The 19,247-nt window shown below is 49.6% G+C and overlaps 2 protein-coding genes across 2 annotated transcripts in view; one reads left to right on the forward strand and one right to left on the reverse strand.

Annotated features, from left to right (window-relative positions):
• The window catches only part of LOC119453730 (gastrula zinc finger protein XlCGF49.1-like), a 219,249-nt gene that overhangs the window by 181,370 nt on the left and 18,632 nt on the right, over nt 1-19,247 (forward strand). The window lies entirely within an intron of this gene.
• Nucleotides 1-19,247, reverse strand: part of LOC125945755 (zinc finger protein 436-like) — a 98,919-nt gene that overhangs the window by 22,608 nt on the left and 57,064 nt on the right. The gene's annotated exons all lie outside the window — the stretch shown is intronic.

Genomic DNA, 19,247 nt, shown 5'->3' on the forward strand with positions numbered 1-19,247 from the left:
CCCCTGTCATGTCATCTACTTTTACCCTGACTGTGTCTGGCTTGGTTGGCCTATTTCCTTTTAACTAATTTGCTCTTTCTCTCTCCAAATTGAGAACAATCTTAGACCTCTCTAACCTATGACCACTGCCATTTACCCTACTTAACACATCAACATGATGCAGCGTGCTAGGGTCAGCACAGAGCATTTCATTTCTTGTTTCCCCATTAGGGCTTTTCCAGGTCCACTTCCTGTTATTCCCGCTTCCGGAAGAAGGTATTCCCAATTTGAAGGCGATTGCTTTTCGTGAACTCTGCCAACAGCTCTCGTCTTCTATTTCTAGAGTTGATGCCATTACGAGTCGCCCGTTCTCCCACCCAATTTCCCCCCACTTTTGCATTAAGTCACCCATGACTACAGTACACCGAGTTTGCACCTTTCTCATTGCTAATTCGACATCCTCACAAAACTTACATTTCTCCATCATCACTAAAGGTTGGAGAGTAGGCTTGTACTATCTGTAGTCCATTAACCATTATTAAGATGACTGCTACCCTTTTATTGATACTGTCGTGCTGTAGCGACAGCGAACATCCGAAGTGGCAAAATGCATTGGGCAAAGCTGAGCCCCATAAACAAGTAGCACTCAATACAATGATAGCGGCAAGCACACTCATCGATCATCAAAATATGCTCTGCCAGTCAAGCGCGTAAGCTTTCATACATGACTCCTCGAAGGGTCCAGCATAATCGCTGGTGCCTTCATGCCTTCCAGAAAGTACTACACAATTTCTATCGTGCATACGATCTGATTACACGAGGTTCAGTGACAACAGACAGAACTAGTGATAACATTAGAGAAACTTCCAATACAGAAAGGTGGGTCTTAAGCTGAGTGACAACTCTCTAACTGAGATTAGCCCTTGGAAAACGTTCACCGAAGACAAACTATTTATATGCTTGTCAATAGTGTAGAATTCAATGTTGCCTGCTAAGACCTTGTGCATCAGAAATCCTAACTCATTTTCCCTTTTATCTGAAAAACCTCTGTAGCAGAGGACGTGGTCATTAGTCAGCTCTGTATAAGCTTCCTGTTTTTCGAAGCTCCCTAGGGCCAATTATATCTCAGCAATGGCTAATAATACCTCATAGAATCTCACTAAGCTAGCTTCACTGGAGAGGATTCACGTGTTAAATGTTACCAGGTTCAATTTTCGGTGACAGCCTCTCAAGATCAGGAGAACCTTCACACCCTCTGCCACTTTGCAGGTCTGACCGCTGCCTTGGTCAGGTGCTTCGCAGCCGCACTGCGTACGTGCTGCTCTTCACTGCACGACTTTGAGGCGACTTGGGTTACTGTGCACATGTACTGAACCATGACCTGGGAGTGCTTGCTAGGACCTCTAGGAGGTATTAAGGCCTATGTGAAGGTTCATTTTTTCAGCCATAGGGATTTCAATGCAGTCCACTTATAACAGTATCAAAAAGATCAATCTTACATATGGTCATCGCTATATCTGGACTGCTGTAAAGAAAAAAAAAGAAAAACTGCTAAACATGCAGTTGTACCTCCAAACACAAACTTGCCACTTGTACTAAAGAGAGCTATTGTAGACCGTAGGCTCTGAAAAATAAAATGTTTATTTATGGCTCTAAAGAGCACGTCGAGCATTAGGTGTGCTGAAATAGTCAGAAAACTGCCCTTGCTTTTGTGGTAGTTTCATGTTTAGAACTGCAGTGTGCATCACATCCAGCTGCTGGGCGAACATTGGCGGCAATCCTTAAGGGGAGATGCTTCAAAAATTAGATTTTTTGTTTTCCCTCGTTTTGATAAGTTTAGTATCTGTGCTGTTTTCAGTGGTGCCACTGACGAACTGAGATTTGGAGCAATTTTTGGAGCAGCAAAATCTTAATATTGGAGCAAGTTGGGGCATCCAGATACAAATTTCGGAGCACTTTGGAGTTAATAAATGCCAGCTGTGGACACGTCCTAAGCTATTTCAAACACTTAAAATTGACAATCGTTATTCCAGAAAGTATTTGCTTGCTGTAAAACAATGTTGCTCTACCTCTAAATACACTATTATCCCTTTAATTTAAATGAAGACAAGAAACCTGCTCACATAGTGTGCTCTAATTACTTTATTTCAAGTTGAGTGAAGCTGCTCAGATGTTGCCTTTTACATCGTATGATTTCTTCATTGACAGCTGACACTTTGTTATGTTTTCAACAAGGCTCTAGCGTCAGTCAGAAACACTTGGCCAGACTCAATGTCATCAATGCTTTTCTGAACCAGGCCAGCCTTGATGAGCCCCTTGTAATGCTCAGTCATTGCTTCAGACGACACCCCAGGTACTTTTCAATGGTCTGTTTTTCCTCGTAAGGCTGAAGCCTCTGTTCAGCAACTGGCCGATTCACAACTGGCGTCAACCGATTATTTCGACACCAGCAATTCAAACAAGCTCAATCATTCGGATTACTTTGAGGCACCATCACTGGCCCATAAATTTAAAGTATAAGTACGACTGAAATTTCGGACTCCTTAAAGCACGCCATTCTATATAATTCGAACTCCGCCTGCACGACTCCATGCTAATTGGACCGCCGAGTTGAGCGGAAATAGCAATATTTAAGGGTTGATACGTCGCTGGCATCGCCGCAGCATGGTAATCAGCCATGTTGCCGACACCTCCTGTAAACTGAAACTAGCGAAGCCTAGCCAATCCAGCACTGACCGCACCCAAACCGTCGGGCAAGCGAAATCCGGCAAGCCATTTGGGAGTGCATTCGGGTTGGCTCCGCGCATCCAGCTTTTATTCATTGACGTGTTAACCAGTGACACAGTTGCGACGACTTAAGTTGTTTAAAGGGATACGGACACAAAAGCTGAAAATTTTACGAAAATGCTGAAACTGAATCCTCAATGTGTGATTACACCGAAAAGAGTAGTCCCTTAGCTCATTTTTGAGCCAATGGCTTTATTTTTGGCATTTTTGTGAGCGCGTGCCATGCCACCTGACCCGCGGGAGTTGGAAGGTGTGACGTCACTACACTCTCGTTGGATAGCCAGCCGGCTGGCCGCAGTCATTCGAAGCACGCCGGCGCCGACATCGCGAGCATGGATTCGAGTTCTGGTGCCTCTACCGGCGATGAGTAGAAGTCTGAAGACGAGGACCATTCCAACTTGGCAAGAAATATTACCGCTTACGGTTACGAGCCTTCCGGATCAAGTGACGAAGAAGAGCAGGCAGCCGCAGACGTGCCGGTCAAGTTTTCGCGAACCGTAGCACCAAGATTTCGCTCTGCACCAGGCACTTGTGCATGAATTATTTGTCATTTCCACTGTAAACTTGCTTTTTCAAGAGCGCACGCAGGGGAGGCAGCTGCAGGGTACTTCAGCACTGCGTGGATGACTGAATAGTTTATGCCGTCGGCGTGAGCAACTGCACAAGAAGGCTGCAACTGAACGAAAACAGCACCGACATCGTTTGGCCTCTTTTCAAACGTAGCCCTGATCATTTCTGCCGTGCGTTTTCATGAGAAGACCGATGGCACAGCGTCAGGCTTTAAGCTTTGCCTTTTGAGTGGCATGCCGAGGCTTTCCAGCATGGACTTTCTGGTCACATAATCGTTGACAAAGTGGTCCGCGCAAATGAAGTAATTTTTTAGAGGTCTCCAGGCTGGGCGTGATGGCTGACAGGCAGGTATCCAAAGTTTACGCACGTTCTCGTATCTGGGAAACATGTGTGACGGCGTGTCACGACCGACGATGCTATAACAGCAATGTCTGGGCATTTCGTTCCGCCGCGACGTATGCGTCAATACCGAGCGACGAACGCGGGAAAGCGCATTTAAGACGCACCACCTGCGTGGAGCACCGACGAGGATAATGTTTCAGACGGACCACGTGCGAAGATCGCCGAAAGGGGTTAAACAAACGCTTCAAGGGACCGACAACTCCGGAAACACTGACGGCTGTGGCCTACCTTGGCCGCGCGCGCGCACAGGTGGGTGCTAGGACGTCAAATTTCAGCTTCTGCCGGCAGCCGCTTGGAGGCAAGGTGCAACAAAAAATCGCAAAAAAAGAGATGTTTCTCGTTCTTTTTTTTCAAAGCAGCTTGTTTTATTCGTCATTTTCAACAGTTCAACTTTTGTTCCAACGCAAAAAACCACCTGCCAACTTTTCTGTCCGTATCCCTTTAAGCGGTGCCGACTACACCCTCGATGTCTCCACCGATGAGGACAGTGTGTTTCCATAAAAAAAAAAAAAAAAAAACGCCGTCATTTGGCGATGATAGCGTGGTCGACTCCTGCGCGGCGATTTTGTAGCGATGCATTCCGCTCGATTCTATTTGCCGCCCTTATTGTCCACCGTTCTCTGACGGCTGATACCATATAGCACAGGCTGTGCGCCGCTCTTATACCACTGAGGAAGCGCAAGGAGTGGTAGCGGAAAAGGCATCGCTACAAAATTGCGGTGCGTCGCCAAAGGTTGAAGATTCGGTGCATGCATTAATTGTACTTTAGTCTTTTCGTGGCGACAGCATAACAATGGTAGAGATACGAACTGACCAGATCGTAGGGAAGCATACGTGTGCACAGGACCGCGTTGACGAACTTCGGCTTTATTTTTGGACAATCTCTTTCCGGAATACTTTCACTTTCGCGACATTTCGAGCGACTAGCACTGGACACGTCAACGAACGATAGCCTTCCTGGCACACTACCAAGTATGCCAACACTGACGCCAGTGATACGAAATCCCGCGACTGTGAACGCTTCCCCGAAAGTGGTCAACCGAGAATAATGTCTTTTTTAGCCATTGGTGGAATAAATTCAGTTATTTTCTGGCGAATTTGGACATTTCCGACTTCCAATTTTTTGGGACTTTTAGACAGTCCCCATCGAGTCCGAATTATCGGTCAAGTCGCTTTAGTCATGCGCATTATGCACGTCTGCAATTGTGTTTAGAGGGCACAAGGTGGCTGTTAAAAGCCCAAAAGTGTGCCATCTTCTAGCATCTTGCAGCCAACAACACACGGCCGCTCAGCATTGCGGATCACACGAGGAGCTCGACCAAGCCTCATTCTCCCAATAACCATGGTTGCCTGGGCTGTTGTGGTGCAAGAAAGAATAAGAAAAAAGCATGTGTTTGCCGCATTTTTTCAGCACTGCGACTTTTATTTTCAACTTTCGAGTTAGTTTTTCGAATTCGGCGTGGCTTGTACTCTGGTAGCAACTGCGTAGTGGTGCACGCACTGTATTTTGAAGACGATCTGCAGATGCGACAACTTCGGTGTTTTGGTCACCTCACGATCGGCCTGCTGCCGCTTGCATTGCTGCTCCGTCCTTCTCACATGGCGCTCAGCAACTCGATAACGAGAAGAACCCGGTACCTGCATTGCGCGCACAGAACCAGTAGCAACTGCCAGAGTAAGTCAACCCAATGCGCTTCGTGTAGCCATAGCACCCAATGCGTTTTTGATGGCAGTTTTTCCGAGAAAAAAAAAAAAGGTAGATAGGTCGCACCGTTCCATAAGATGGACCGAAGAAAAATTCAGAAAGGAACCGCAACTAATACACCAGAAAATACGGTACAGAAATTGCTAAGGTTTCGGTATAGTGGCCTTCCATGTTCGAATTTTTCACGTGTATTAAATATTAACAGCTAAGCTGTTTAAGCCAGCCGTAGTTTGTGGTGCGTAGCCGCGGTAGCCATGGCGACACGGAAAAGGAAGAGAGACCGCGTGCGCATGCACACGGTCTTCTCCTTGCCAGCTTTCTGCCTTCCCGACCCCTGCCTTTCTTCTCTCCGCAGCGTGCTGAGCCAGGAGAAAAAAAAGGCGAAAGCTTGAACTAGGCCGCGCAAAGCTCAAGACACAGCGAAGCTGGCCGATTGATATCGAGCGGCTAGCCTCCAATGCGTTTAGCATCGGCAAGCAGCAGCGTTCTTGGCACTGTGCCAACCTTGGTTAGCCTGCCTGCTTTTGTGGCATGCCAGGAGCGCTGTCGCTCGTAGGCACCCAGGCATCCAGCACTAGTCACTCGAAATGTCGCGAAAGGGAAGGTGCCTCCGAAAATGATGGCTCGAGAATACCTTCCTACATGCGTAGTTAAGTTAAACCAAGTTAAGACCTAGCAGCAGCCAAGTTCATACCTAGCAGTAGCAGCCAGTAAGCTTCACTGTGCCTGAGCTTTGCGCGACCGAGTGCAAACTTGCCTGATTTTTTCTTATATGCACTTCCTACTTAGTTTCTACAGCTCAATTGAATAAATATGAACCATCAGTGGTCCATACATATGGAAGGTTAATGATGGAAAAAGGGGAGGGGGGAAGCAAGAGGCCTGTTCTACACCTTGTCATGGTGCAACACAAGAAGTATGTCGCTTGCCAGCATAAAAACCTCTATAAACAGCCCAAGTTTAATTGCTCTAGGGTGAATATTTAAAAAAAAGTGTCTTCTAGTAGCACCTCAAGCATGCACGAAAGTAATGAGGGACTTGACTGACGACAGTGCATTTTGCGTGAACATCACGGTCGAGGCCAAAGACGGGCCAGCCATAGGCAATCTTGTCACTGCGGCTGAAGTCATCACACAACGCTGCCATTTGTAGCAACAATGATCGCCTCATAGGAGAACTCTTTGCTAAACAGCGCAGTACTGTCTGCACTCAGAAACTCCTGCATTGAAGCGCCACCTGTTTCACCGTCTGTAGCAATATAGAGGCTAGAAACAGTTACGCGCTCTCAGACCTCGGTAATGTCAGCGGCTTCCGCCATGTTGGTATCATTACCACAGGGGGTTTCGCTCTGGTGTACAAAGCCCACCTTTTTGAAACAGTAGTTAACAGTGACAAAGGGTCCCTAACCCTTTTTCCCTAGATAGGCACAGCCGCTGGGTCCAGCCTTCATGATCACGGCACTCCCAATTTTCAGAATCAAGATCATCGAATGCATGAGCTAATACTTCTTTTGAGCCTTGAAAATTTGCAGCATCGTCTCAAGCAACACAGTTTTGTGCTTTGTCAGCACTATTATTTACAAATTGGGCTGTCTGCTGCTTCCGCGGTGAATTTCCTACACAGTTTCCGCGCTCACTGAGAGAGATTGTATAAAGGGGGGTGCCACCGCGCTGCTTCGCATTTCACTTTTAGTCCTTTTTTTTTCTTTCACTCTCTCTCTCCGGACGTGTATGAAGCGCCATCATGGGCGACGCGGATGCAATGCAGCTGGCACCACTTGTGTGCTGCACCTAGTCGCGATGCTCTCTGTGGCTTTTGTAATCTGTGCACAAGCGAGATGCACTGCACGGGAATGGTGGAAGATACTAACTCACATAGGCAAGCTTTCCACCCTGTCTCAGCATCATTTGTTTAAAGGGAACTTAGCAATGCAAATGTCAAGCTCAGTCTGCTTTGAAAACATCATCCAGAGAACATAACTTCAATTGTTGTATCTAACATGCGGTCATAAAATGTCGCTGTATATAGTTTTTTAAAGCAAATGTAATGAAGAAGGGCCGGTTAGCCAGGTTTGTCCTGCAGTGGACATAAAAATAGGCTGATGATGATGACGATGAAATTAAACATTTGCCGTCGACATCACTGCTAATTATTGTCAATCACAGCAAACAGCACAGAAAGCTTTGCTTACATTGATTCCCACAGCGTGTGGGATCTGCAAAATTTTTCAAATATGCCCGAAAGCATTAGCTGATACTCCAAGCCGAGTCATCGTTATAATCAATATATCGTTACACGTTGCATTGTTATAGGTGGACTGCACTGTACGTAGCCCGTGATCATAGAAGCAGGCAACAGGCCAATAAATTTTCGTCTTGGGGCATCAAGGTAGTACACGAGTCGGGACCTTTGCAGTGAGTAAGCAGGAACAATCGGGGGAACCAAGAGGCTCAAGCTCTTGTTAGTACCAACCACACAATGACAAGAAACAATGAAGACACGGAAAGCACTAAGAGTGCCACGTGCCTACGTTACTCGTAGGCACCCAAAGTGAATGTGAGAAATGATGTATACAAGGCGAATGAGTGTGAACAAGTCTAATATTCAAAAAGATGTAAATGACTAAATGAGGAGGCTGAGATGATTGTGTAGAATAATTAGGAGAGAGAATCTGGAATGAACACTTTCAGGATTGCTAGCACTACAAGAATTCAAGATTGCAAACGCTGCACCCCGTGTACAAAATGGTAAGACAAAGATGGTTCGGCAAGATAATGGGATAGAACGAAAACTTCCCCTTCATGGAGGCAACTGATGAACTGTTGATAAAATTAGCTTAATAAAAATAACAGCGACAATACACAGTAATATAGAAAAATATCGCAGGACATGGTGGGTGTGGTTAGAGGAGAAGGGACAAGCATATATGACATGGGAACATCATGTTAACCTATGCTGTGTTGATATCAGCCGGACCCACTTTGTCATAAGGCCTGTTTAGGGGACTTCAGGCATTTAAATGCGATAAAAAAAGAGAGTTTAACGAAAGATTCATAAAAACACCACGTTATGAACACAGACTGAGAAATGGGTTGCTGTAATAACTGAGGTGAGACAGAACTTTATCAATGATGCATTTTGACCTCCTAAGTTACCACAATGTTAGCAAGCAAGAGTGCAAGCCCTAAGCTTTTGGTGGAAAGATTGCTGGTGCCTTGTTCAGAAAATTACAGTGTGAACTTCTGTGAAGAAAAAATGTACAGACACCACAGACGATGATGGTCAATGCAAGCAAATAGCCCAAACAAACGAGCAAGCAGGTGAACAAAGAAAAGAACAAGTGAATGAAAGAACAAAAGAGAGTGAATGAATGTTCCCTTGTCGAGTCCGACCTCCAACAAACAAGGAAAACGGTAGAAAGAGCCAAAGAAAGATATTCACTTCAGAAGATGTAATCGCAGCCACACGTCCATGCCAGAATGAAATGCAGAGCACAGTCGCAATCTTTTTGAGGGTAAACACGGGAGCGCGTGGCTTGCTATATCACCAGCACCGGTCAGACGGCAGCCACAATATCTGCACGCATGCTCGGGGAGGGTAGGCTCCTTTCGTGCGCATTATGTCATCATAGCGCGCGTGTCGTCTGCTAGCAGTTTTTTCCCCCAGTAGAAACCAAATTATGACAGAAACCACGATTTTCATGCTTTTAATTCAGAACGTTAGGCTTCTTATGCTTGGCGTTATTGTAATTACTCTAACTTTTCACTGTTTAGTTTTCCTTCTGCTGTGTTCTTATCGTACAACGAATAGGCAAGGAAACACAAACATCCGAACTTTTATTTGGTGCAAGTTCAACAAAAGATTGATCTGTTTAGAAGTAGTATTAGTAAGCAGGAATAATTTTCTCTTTGATGATGTTAGTATTTTGTCATACAACCCTTTGCGGAAACGACTGCTGCCATCCTAGAGGGCAGTGACGCATACAGTGCTGGCACAAAGTCATGATGCGCTCGAAGGTCCTCCCATCCTTGTCAAGCGGCTGCCCACAGCTCATCCCCAGTCGACAGGCGGACAGGTTTTCGCACCATGGCTGCTTTGATGTACCCCCATATATTTTCGCAGATGTTCATGTCAGCGCCTTTGGCTGGCCAGGAAAGCATGCTGATTCTGCGATTTTCTATATGTTCCTTGACAACTTTTGCCGTGTGAACCGGTGCCAGGTCATGTTGAAACATAAAGTCGGCATCGGGAAAGGCGCTGTGGGCGTAGGGCAGCAACAGATTGTCCAAAATTTCTGCGCAGTATCGCTGCGATGTAAGGGCACCTTCTATGCGATGCAGAGGCCCAAGACCATGCCTTGACACCGCGCCCCACACGTTCACGCAGTTTCGGCCACTCACGGCGACTCCCTGCATATTGGCTGGCTCATAACTGCGTGGAAATCGTATTTTTGAACATCCTTTGCAAAATCAAACGTGCATTAAGAAAACTTTCTTACCGTGTGCCTCTGGTTCGCCAAACTCGCATCCGTTGGTCTTGGCGAGTTGTAAAAGTCGACTCATCCGAGACGATCACTCGGCCCCAGTCATCTGCCATCCATGAGGCATGTGCTTCGGCAAACTGGGGACGTGACTTCTTGTTCGAAGCAGTGACAACTGGCTTTCGTGCAGCTACAGAATTTCGCAGTCCAGCACTTCGGAGGCGTCGCCGGACCGCAGCAAAGGAAGCGTCCACATCTAGGTGCTCCCACACTTGCCTCGCGGACTGGAACGTGTTTTCGACGACAGCATCTACCATAAGCGCATCTTCATCCTCCGTCGTTGCCTTTGGTCGACGCCTGTGTGGGGCATCAGAGTCAGCCTTCCTTGCTGAATGCCTGAATAATCCTGTTGATAGTCTTTAGCGGCCTGTGCACGAGAGCACCGATGGAGCGCTGTGAATATCCCTTGAGCGAATATTGTACGATTTTCCACCTCTCTTCTTCGGGAACACGGGCCATGCTGAAATTCAGTTGCTGCTCTGACAGATGCGGTAATGTGCAAGAATATATATACACTCCTCAAAGACTGAAGCTGCTTTTTAAATACGCCCACAAGTGTCATGAGCATGCGTGGAATGGCTACAGATCAACAATGATCTTGAGAACGCCCACAAAACATTACATATATTTTCAAGTTTATTGATGCATCGTGGGGAGCGTAATGAGAAGTTCAACATCGTCACCAATCCCGAACCGTACGGCTACCTTATTGCGGCACGCGCGCAGCAGACGACACGCACTTGCTTGCGTGACGTAATGCACGCGGCGGGAGAATTTGCGCACGCCGGACACACTGCGCATGAGCAATGCTTCTCGTTGCCGCCGCTGTGAGCTCAGAAGGCCACGCGTTCCCGTGTTCACCCTCAGAAAGATTGCGACTGTACACCACACTGCCACGCATAAAGCCTAGAGCAAGTGGCAAAGCTGCAATAATATACCACCATGCGAAAAATGTACCAACAGTTTCCGATCATAACTCAACAAACACTGATAAACACAGTGAACACTCAAGCATACTTCAAACACTCTACAAACAGAAGCAAACCCGCAGAGCTATTTCTGACATTGTTGAAACCATTTAAGCTATTGTTTAGGCCGACTGGCATTCCCTGTGTACGAGACATAACCTTAACTAGCACTTTAGCCACCATTCACAGGCATTGCTCGTGGCGCAGCAACCGCATCGTACATAGACAGTCTTATGACAATGAGCCATTGAGAACGCAACCGGCAAGTGATAGGGCTCCTGACGCAAAATAAGTTGGTAAGCAACAGTAGTCCCACAGGGTAATTGCTCACAGCTGAGGACGATCGTTGGTAGTTCACAACACAATTTCTCTACGACTTATTGTCTCGGGACAGCTGGAAACGAAGTTTTCTGGATTTTTCTATTACTGCATCTTTCGCAATGGCATCGGGCATCAAGTACAATACAATATTATAAGTGTTTTGGCCTACACAATTTTATGCGGTGATAGGGTGTCATAAATCCTCAAACCACTGTCGGGAACCGAGGGGTCGCAGCGGAGCGCCAGAACAAGGAGACCAGCTCGGCAGGCTTTTAGAACCGACTGGCGCGTGCGGTGCTTGCGCCGATAGCACGCGCTGCCCAACTTTATTGTCGTCGTCATTCGCAGCCAGCCCCAAAGCGCTGGCCAAGAGCGCCGACCTAAGCGTCCCCGCTTAGCAGCGTCGGTGGGCGCTACAGGGCCCCCCACCCAGACGGAACGGCGAAATGTACTCGTCGACGAGGCGGAGAAGGAGCTGTCGTAGTTGCAAGCATATCGACGGGTGCGCCGGCGGCGTCCACGAGGAGCTCCTTGGGAGGCGTCTCGACATAGGCCGGTTTGAGGCGGTCTAATGAAACGACCTCTTCGCGACCATTCAAAACGATGGTGGCGGACTTCTGCGTCTTGTGAAGGACACGGTACGGTCCGTCGTAGGATGGTGTAAGAGGCGCCTTTACAGCGTCGCGTCTGAGGAACACGTGGGACGAAGACGCAAGGTCCGGGTGCACAAAGATGCTGTGGTCCGATGATCGAGGCGGTACGGGGCGCAGTTGCTGAATGCAGTCCTGCAGGCGTTGGAGGTACTGTAGCGGCTGGGGCGAGGGGGTCGAAGGAACGAACAAGTCTCCAGGAAGCCGCAGGGGAGCGCCGTAGACGAGTTCGGCCGCTGAACAGCCAAGCTCACGACGAAGGACGGCACGTAAGCCGAGAAGCACCATAGGAAGGTGGTCGACCCAGTGGTTGCGATCAAGGCGCGCAGTGAGGGCAGCCTTGAGCTGGCGATGGAGCCGCTCAACCATGCCGTTGGCACAGGGATGGTATGCAGTGGTACGGCAGTGCTTAGTGCCAAGCAGACGGCTGAGCGAAGTGAAGAGTGTGCAGTCAAATTGCCGGCCGCGATCAGTTGTCACAATAGTGGGGCAGCCGAAGCGGGAAACCCATGCTGAAATGAAGGCTTTGGCGACCGTTTCCGCAGTGATGTCCGGAATGGGCACGGCTTCGGGCCAACGTGTGAAGCGGTCGATCATTGTTAGAATGTAGCGGCAGTCGTGAGAGTGAGGAAGTGGTCCAACCAAATCGAGATGGACGTGGTCAAAGCGGCAGCCAGGTGGCAAGAACGACTGCGTGGGAGTCTTCGTGTGGCGGGTGACTTTGGTGGTCTGGCATGCGAGGCACGAGCGTGCCCACTGGCGAACATCGGTGTTAATGCTTGGCCAGACATACCGCTCTGTAACGAGGCGCTGCGTGGCTCGGATGCTGGGATGACAGATGTCATGAAGTGATTGGAACACCGCACGACGGAAGGCAGCCGGAACGAAGGGTCGAGGTGCCGCCGCTGACATGTCGCACCAGAGGGAACCAGGCACAAACGGGTGAGGAACGAGTTGCAGACGGAGGGAACGGGGATGGTCACGCAGCGCTTGCAACTCAGGGTCTGCCATCTGCGCACGAGCTAGACCTTCCCAATCCACAGTCGATGTAGAAGTGCCAAGGGAGGTGATGCGTGAAAGGGCATCAGCTGCCTCGTTGTCGGTGCCTTTGACGTGCCGGATATCCGTTGTGAACTCCGATATATAAGCCAGTTGACGAAGTTCACGTGCGACGTACTTGGTAGAGTTTGTACGGAAGACATACACGAGAGGTTTATGATCCGTGAGAACATAAAATGGCTGGCCCTCCAAGAAGTGTCGGAAGTGCTGGATGGTGGTGTAGATGGCGAGCAGCTCGCGGCCAAAAACGCTGTAGCGAGTCTCGGCAGGTTGGAGCTTTCGAGAGAAAAAACCCAGTGGGCGCCACTCGGAGTTGATTTTCTGCTGGAGAACAGCGCCGATGGCCACACTGGAAGCATCCACCATGATGCGGGTTGGCACGTTAGTTCTCGGGTGTACGAGAAGTACCGCATCGGCGACAGCTTGTTTAGCAGCCCTGAAAGCAGCGGCCGCTTCGGGAGACAAGGAAATCGCAGATGAGGAGCCCTTGGTCGTGCGAAGAAGGTCAGTCAGTGGGTGTAGAAGCTCAGCGCAGTGCGGAATAAAACGTCGGGAGAAATTCACTAGGCCGAGGAACTCACGCAGCTGGCGTAGGGTAGTGGGTGCTGGGAAGTCTTTCACGGCCTGGACGTGAGAGGGCAAAGGGCGTATTCCCAGCGCCGAGATGTGGTGTCCCAGGAACTCGAGCTCGGAAGACCCAAATACGCATTTCTGGGGGTTTACAACCAGGCCAAATTGTTGAAGGCGTTGAAAGAGTTCCCGGAGGTGACGCTCGTGATCTTGTGGATTGGGACTCGCGACGAGGATGTCGTCGATGTAGGCAAATACAGCCGGGAGGCCACGCGTTACCTCGGCGATGAATCGCTGGAACGTTTGAGCTGCGTTGCGTAACCCAAAGGGCATGCGCACATACTCAAACAAGCCGAAGGGTGTAGTAATGGCTGTCTTCGGGATATCGGCAGGCTCAACGGGGATTTGGTGATAGGCCTTGACAAGGTCCACTTTACTAAAGATTTTGCATCCTTCCAAATGGCCTGTGAAATCTTGGATGTGTGGAAGGGGATAGCTATCGTGGACCGTGTGAGCGTTGAGCGCCCGGTAGTCACCGCACAGACGCCAGTCACCCGGTTCTTTCTTGGGCACCAGATGCAGTGGGGAGGCCCAACTGCTGGAGGAAGGGCGAATAATACCTAGCTGGAGCATGTGCTCGAATTCCCGTTTAGCAATGGCCAGACGCTCACCGAAGAGGCGGCGTGGACGAGCTGCGACGGGCGGACCACGCGTGACAATATGGTGGGTGACGCTGTGCTTGGGTGGCTGATTTAAATTGCAGGGTCTCGTCACTTCAGGGAAATCTGCGAGGATTCGAGCGTACGGGCATGAAGGGATCAGCGTGCGGATGCCAGTGGGAGCGACAGCCGACAGAACGCCAGTGATGGAGAGGCGCGTCTTGCTGTCAATCAGGCGATGGCGGCGCATGCTGACGTCGAGGTCGAAATGGGTCAGGAAGTCGGAGCCGAGGATAGGCTGATGAACGTCGGCCACGATGAAGACCCACCGGAACGTGCGCCGCAGGCCAAGGTCGAGAGTGAGGGACCGCAGACCATACGTGGCGATGGAGGTAGAGTTTGCCGCGCGTAGCGTAGGTCCAGGTGACTTAAAAACGCGGTCACGCTTGGAGGACGGCAGTACACTGACCTCGGCACCCGTGTCTACAAGGAACCGCAGGCCGGAAATGCGATCCGTGACTATAAAAAGGCGGCCGGGTTGTAAGGCGAGGTCACATGCCGCCGTCAGTGATCTCGCGGTGCGTTTCCCGACCATTCGCATGGGGACTTGCACCGACGGGCGCGGTGCTGGAAAGTGCGATGGTACCAGCAGATAGGCGAGCGTCGAGGACTGTGCGAGCGGCGACTGGTCGGGGAAGAGGGACGGCGGCTGGGACATGAGGTAGAGCCGCGCTGGGCATGGGAGGACGTCCGAAGGGCGTCGATGGAAACGGCGAGCTGGTCGATCCGGGACTCTAAGCGGGCTATGATTGGGGACTGTGGCGTTGAAGAGAGGGCGGCGACTGAAGGAGAAGTCGCGTCGTGGACTCGATCAGCGAGCTGGGCGAGGCGGTCGAGGGTCAAGTCCTCTGTAGCAGCCAAGACAAGGCGGGTGGACTGTGGTAAGCGCTGCAAGAAGAGCTCCCTCAACAGCGCACCGTTCGGGTCGACCTTGCTTGTGCCCAAGAGCTGTCGCATGCTGTTGAGCAGCTGGGAAGGGCGGCGATCTCCAAGGTCCTCGGATGTGAGCAGGTGCTGGAGGCGCGCGCTCTCGGACGCCGTGGTGCGTTCTAAAATGCTCTGCTTCAGTTGCTGGTACGGGGCATCACTCAAAGGTGCAGCGATAACGTCTGCCACTTCTTGAGCTACCTCCGGAGACAGGTTGCAAAGTAAGTGGCGAAACCGCGAAATCTCCGAGGTGATGTTTTGCAGATCGAAGATGGCTTCGACCTGGGCGAACCAAACCTGCGGGTTCTTGCGGCAGAACGTGGGCAGGTGGAGCTGTAGAGCTGCGACGTCCCGTGGGCGCGAGGTAGCGTCAGGCGGGAGGTTGCCTGAGGGCGGGAGGTTGCTGGGGTCGGTCATCTCTTAGGCCGGAGTCACCACTGTCGGGAACCGAGGGGTCGCAGCGGAGCGCCAGAACAAGGAGACCAGCTCGGCAGGCTTTTAGAACCGACTGGCGCGTGCGATGCTTGCGCCGATAGCACGCGCTGCCCAACTTTATTGTCGTCGTCATTCGCAGCCAGCCCCAAAGCGCTGGCCAAGAGCGCCGACCTAAGCGTCCCCGCTTAGCAGCGTCGGTGGGCGCTACAATGTCATGAGCTCTTGCATTGAACCGCGGATGCCGCGCAGATAACCCGGTGCCACAAAGGCGGAAGAGGAACCGACTTAAGCAAAGCTGCCTCGAGACCGCTCTCGAAACGCGCTCAACAACAATTTCATCTGGTTCTGCATTACATATCGTGTTAACAGTAGTATGACCGAGTTCATGACGAACATAAATGATGGTCATTACACGAATATCATTACATGTGTGTATGTAGTCATGAAACAGCCGCCTACGTATTATTGCTTTCAGGTCGTTTCGTTAACTTGGTATAACTGGAATGGTGCGGACATGGATACTAAGTGAAGGAACATAAAGGATGATGGTTGAAGTCACAGTGATGAGCATGACTCAATGAAAATGAATATGACTAGAAATAAATTAAACTCAAACACCATGAAGTTGGTTCTGACGTGGGTTCTAAGTGAAGGAAATAGGAAAGAGAGAGACCGAAGAAAAGGGGAAGGCAGGGAGGTTACCCAGACGTAAGGTCCGGTTGGCACCCTACGCTGGGGAGAGAGGGAGTGGGAGGTAAAGTGACAGGAAAGTTAGAGATAGAGAAAGAAAGGAGGGCAGATGCACAATAACAGTCAGTCACTGTCACCGCATACATCACTGCACTGCACAGTAGCACATGTAGCACAGTAAAACATCAGTTCGGCTACAGCCTTTGTCCAATTTTGCAGTCTTTAAAAACTGCAACACGCTTTCGTCACTCGCCGCTGCGATGTCTTGTGATGGCAGTATTCTAAACTGTTTCCTCTTTTAAGGTCTTTGGTCCGCGCGCTATCGCGATTGTGATGATCGTCTCTGTAAATGTAGCGTGGACAGTCACAGAGAGAGCTGAGTACTCTCCTCGCTAGCACGGTCATCACATGAGGGTCGTCGGCCCATCCGATTCGAAAGCAAAAGAATTCGTAAAGGCTACTCCTAGCCATATTTGATAAACAAGGTAGCTTTACGTCGGCAGAGACAAGTTGGGATGCGAAGGCGAAGAGAAGGGTCTAGGTGTTGTCATTGTTGCATTGAAAACTTCGTGTGTTCTACCTGAGAAGTTATCACGGGTGAGCATTCAAAGTTTTCTAGTGGCATATGTCCTTGATAACGGTATCGACTGATCTTGTCCCCTTGAAGAGCCGACCGAGCAGAGTTATCGGCGTGCTCGTTGCCTATGACGCCGCAGTTTACTTGAAGCCAGAAATGTCACGCATGTCCTTGTCAGCCAATTATAGATGTAGCTCTCTAATCTCGAATACCAGTTGTTCGTGTGTCCGCGCGACAGGACTGATACTAAAGACTACATTGCTGCCTTCGAGTCACTGAAATGAAGCATCTTCGGGGTGGTTCCTGGCTGACGAGGCGAAGTGCAGTGCGAAGAGCTGCACGTTTCCGCAGCAGTCGACGTCGTTGGGTGACACGTCTTGCAACTGATGATGTGATGGCTCTCGCAGGAAAAGCCACGGCTCCAGAGGAACACTGGAGAGTTGCTAAGCCATCTGCATAAACATGTACATGGTCGGCGTACGGCTCGTGCAAAGGAGCAGCGTTAGCTTTTAAGAGTAGGTGATGACAGTTCGGACTTTTTCTGAATCCTGGTACCGTGAGATGCACTGCAGTTCGAGCCAAACACCATGGAGGGATCGATGGCTTAGTTAGGGTGAAGTCTGATGGAAGGCGGGTGTAATAATCCGAAATCGTAGTACAAAATGATGCCTGCGGCCTTTGTGACGGTATTGTTGCAAATGATGAGAACGGGTTACGCGCAAAGTGCCTAATGTGTCACTCTTACCCCTTCCACCGCAATTGTTTGTATGGGTTGGTCTTGGGCATTGCTATAGTCGCCACTGTTGACGCGCATTTAGGAAAATCAAGGCAAACTCTTAGGGCCCTACATTGAATAGCCTATAGAGCACAAAGGTTTCTCCTGCAAGTGTTGGTTAGTATGGGCAAACTGCATCTCAGAAACCCAGAAAAAGAGCCCTGTACAATTCCAACATACGATTCCCAAGTCTTCCGCCCAGAAACATGAAAAGCTGGGATTGATGTCATGCGCTGTTTTAAGTAGGTCACGTGTTGGCTCCATGAGAGATCTTGGTCAATTATTATGCCAGAAATACGTGAGTCTTCTCATAAGAAATGACCTGACCATTTATAGACATGGCATAGGATGTCATTAGTTTGGCGAGTGAATGCCACTAGTGCACATTTGTCTGACGAGATTTCAAGACCTTAGTTGCGGAGGTATACAGCTGTCATAGTAGCATCTTTTTTGAAGCCTGCACGTATCTGAGTGCTGTGACACCTGAAGTCCATCCACATATGTCGTATGCATACTGGCATCTTGATCACTGCTGGTAGATATTCACAAGACCAATGAGTGTGAGGTTGAATAGGGTGGGCCTAGTACTCCACCTTGAGGAACGCCTCGGTAGGTGTAGTGTCGTGCAGTTTGGTCTCTCTGGACTCACAAAGAAGCGTTTTCATAAATAGATAATAAAAATCCATCGAAGCACTCGACCCCCAACGCCACCATCTCAAGAGCAGCGAGACTGGCTTATTGAGATACGTTATCGTATGCCCCCTTGACATCTAGAACAAAGCTGCAGATACCCTTTTACTGACTTTTGATGCTGGACATACATAGCGAGATCAACAACACTGTCTATTGATGGGCGATCTCAACGAAAACAGCCATGCAATTTGGAACATGTTGAAGTGTTCCAGGTACCACTCCAATCGGAAGGACCATTTTTTCCATTATCTTTCCACAGCTGGCCAGTGCTATATATGGGCGCACGAGGAGAGTTCAAGCGGAGACTTGCCGTGCTTCGGGAAGGACCAGCGGCTGGTCTCTCATTCATCGGGAACCGTACTATCTTGCCATATACGTTGTAGAGGTCTAGCAATTCTTTCCAGGCGCCTTCACTCAGGTTGCACAGGGTGCGGTATGATATTCCGTCTGGTCCTGGTGTTGAAGAACGCCTGCATAGAGCAAGGGCCGCCTCAAGTTACTCCATTGTGAAAAAAAAGATCCCTATGGCCGTCAGCGAAGCAGGGATGTCATTGAGGGTTGGAGAGCCTTAACCAGTCGCTTGGCCAGCGATCCTTGCACAAAAGTCTTCAGCAACCTTAACATGCAGCCGCCTCGGAAGAGCGCCAGCGCTTTGAATGGGAAGCGTTTGTTCGTTAAGGAACGCAAACCCGTACAGTTCTCCAGATGTGGGAAAGTGGTTTCCGGGGGTCTAGTGACCGCAAAACATTGTCCAACGTCGAGATGGAAATTATCCTTGCAACGCTGCATTTTCGTTTGTAGCCAGTCAAAAAATTCGACAGGCTGTCGCTTGTCGGCTATATGTTATTTTGGCCTGTAAGCCTGTCGGTTCGTCAGCCTG

Source organism: Dermacentor silvarum, chromosome 5, assembly GCF_013339745.2.
Source record: "Dermacentor silvarum isolate Dsil-2018 chromosome 5, BIME_Dsil_1.4, whole genome shotgun sequence".
Lineage (NCBI taxonomy): Eukaryota > Metazoa > Arthropoda > Arachnida > Ixodida > Ixodidae > Dermacentor > Dermacentor silvarum.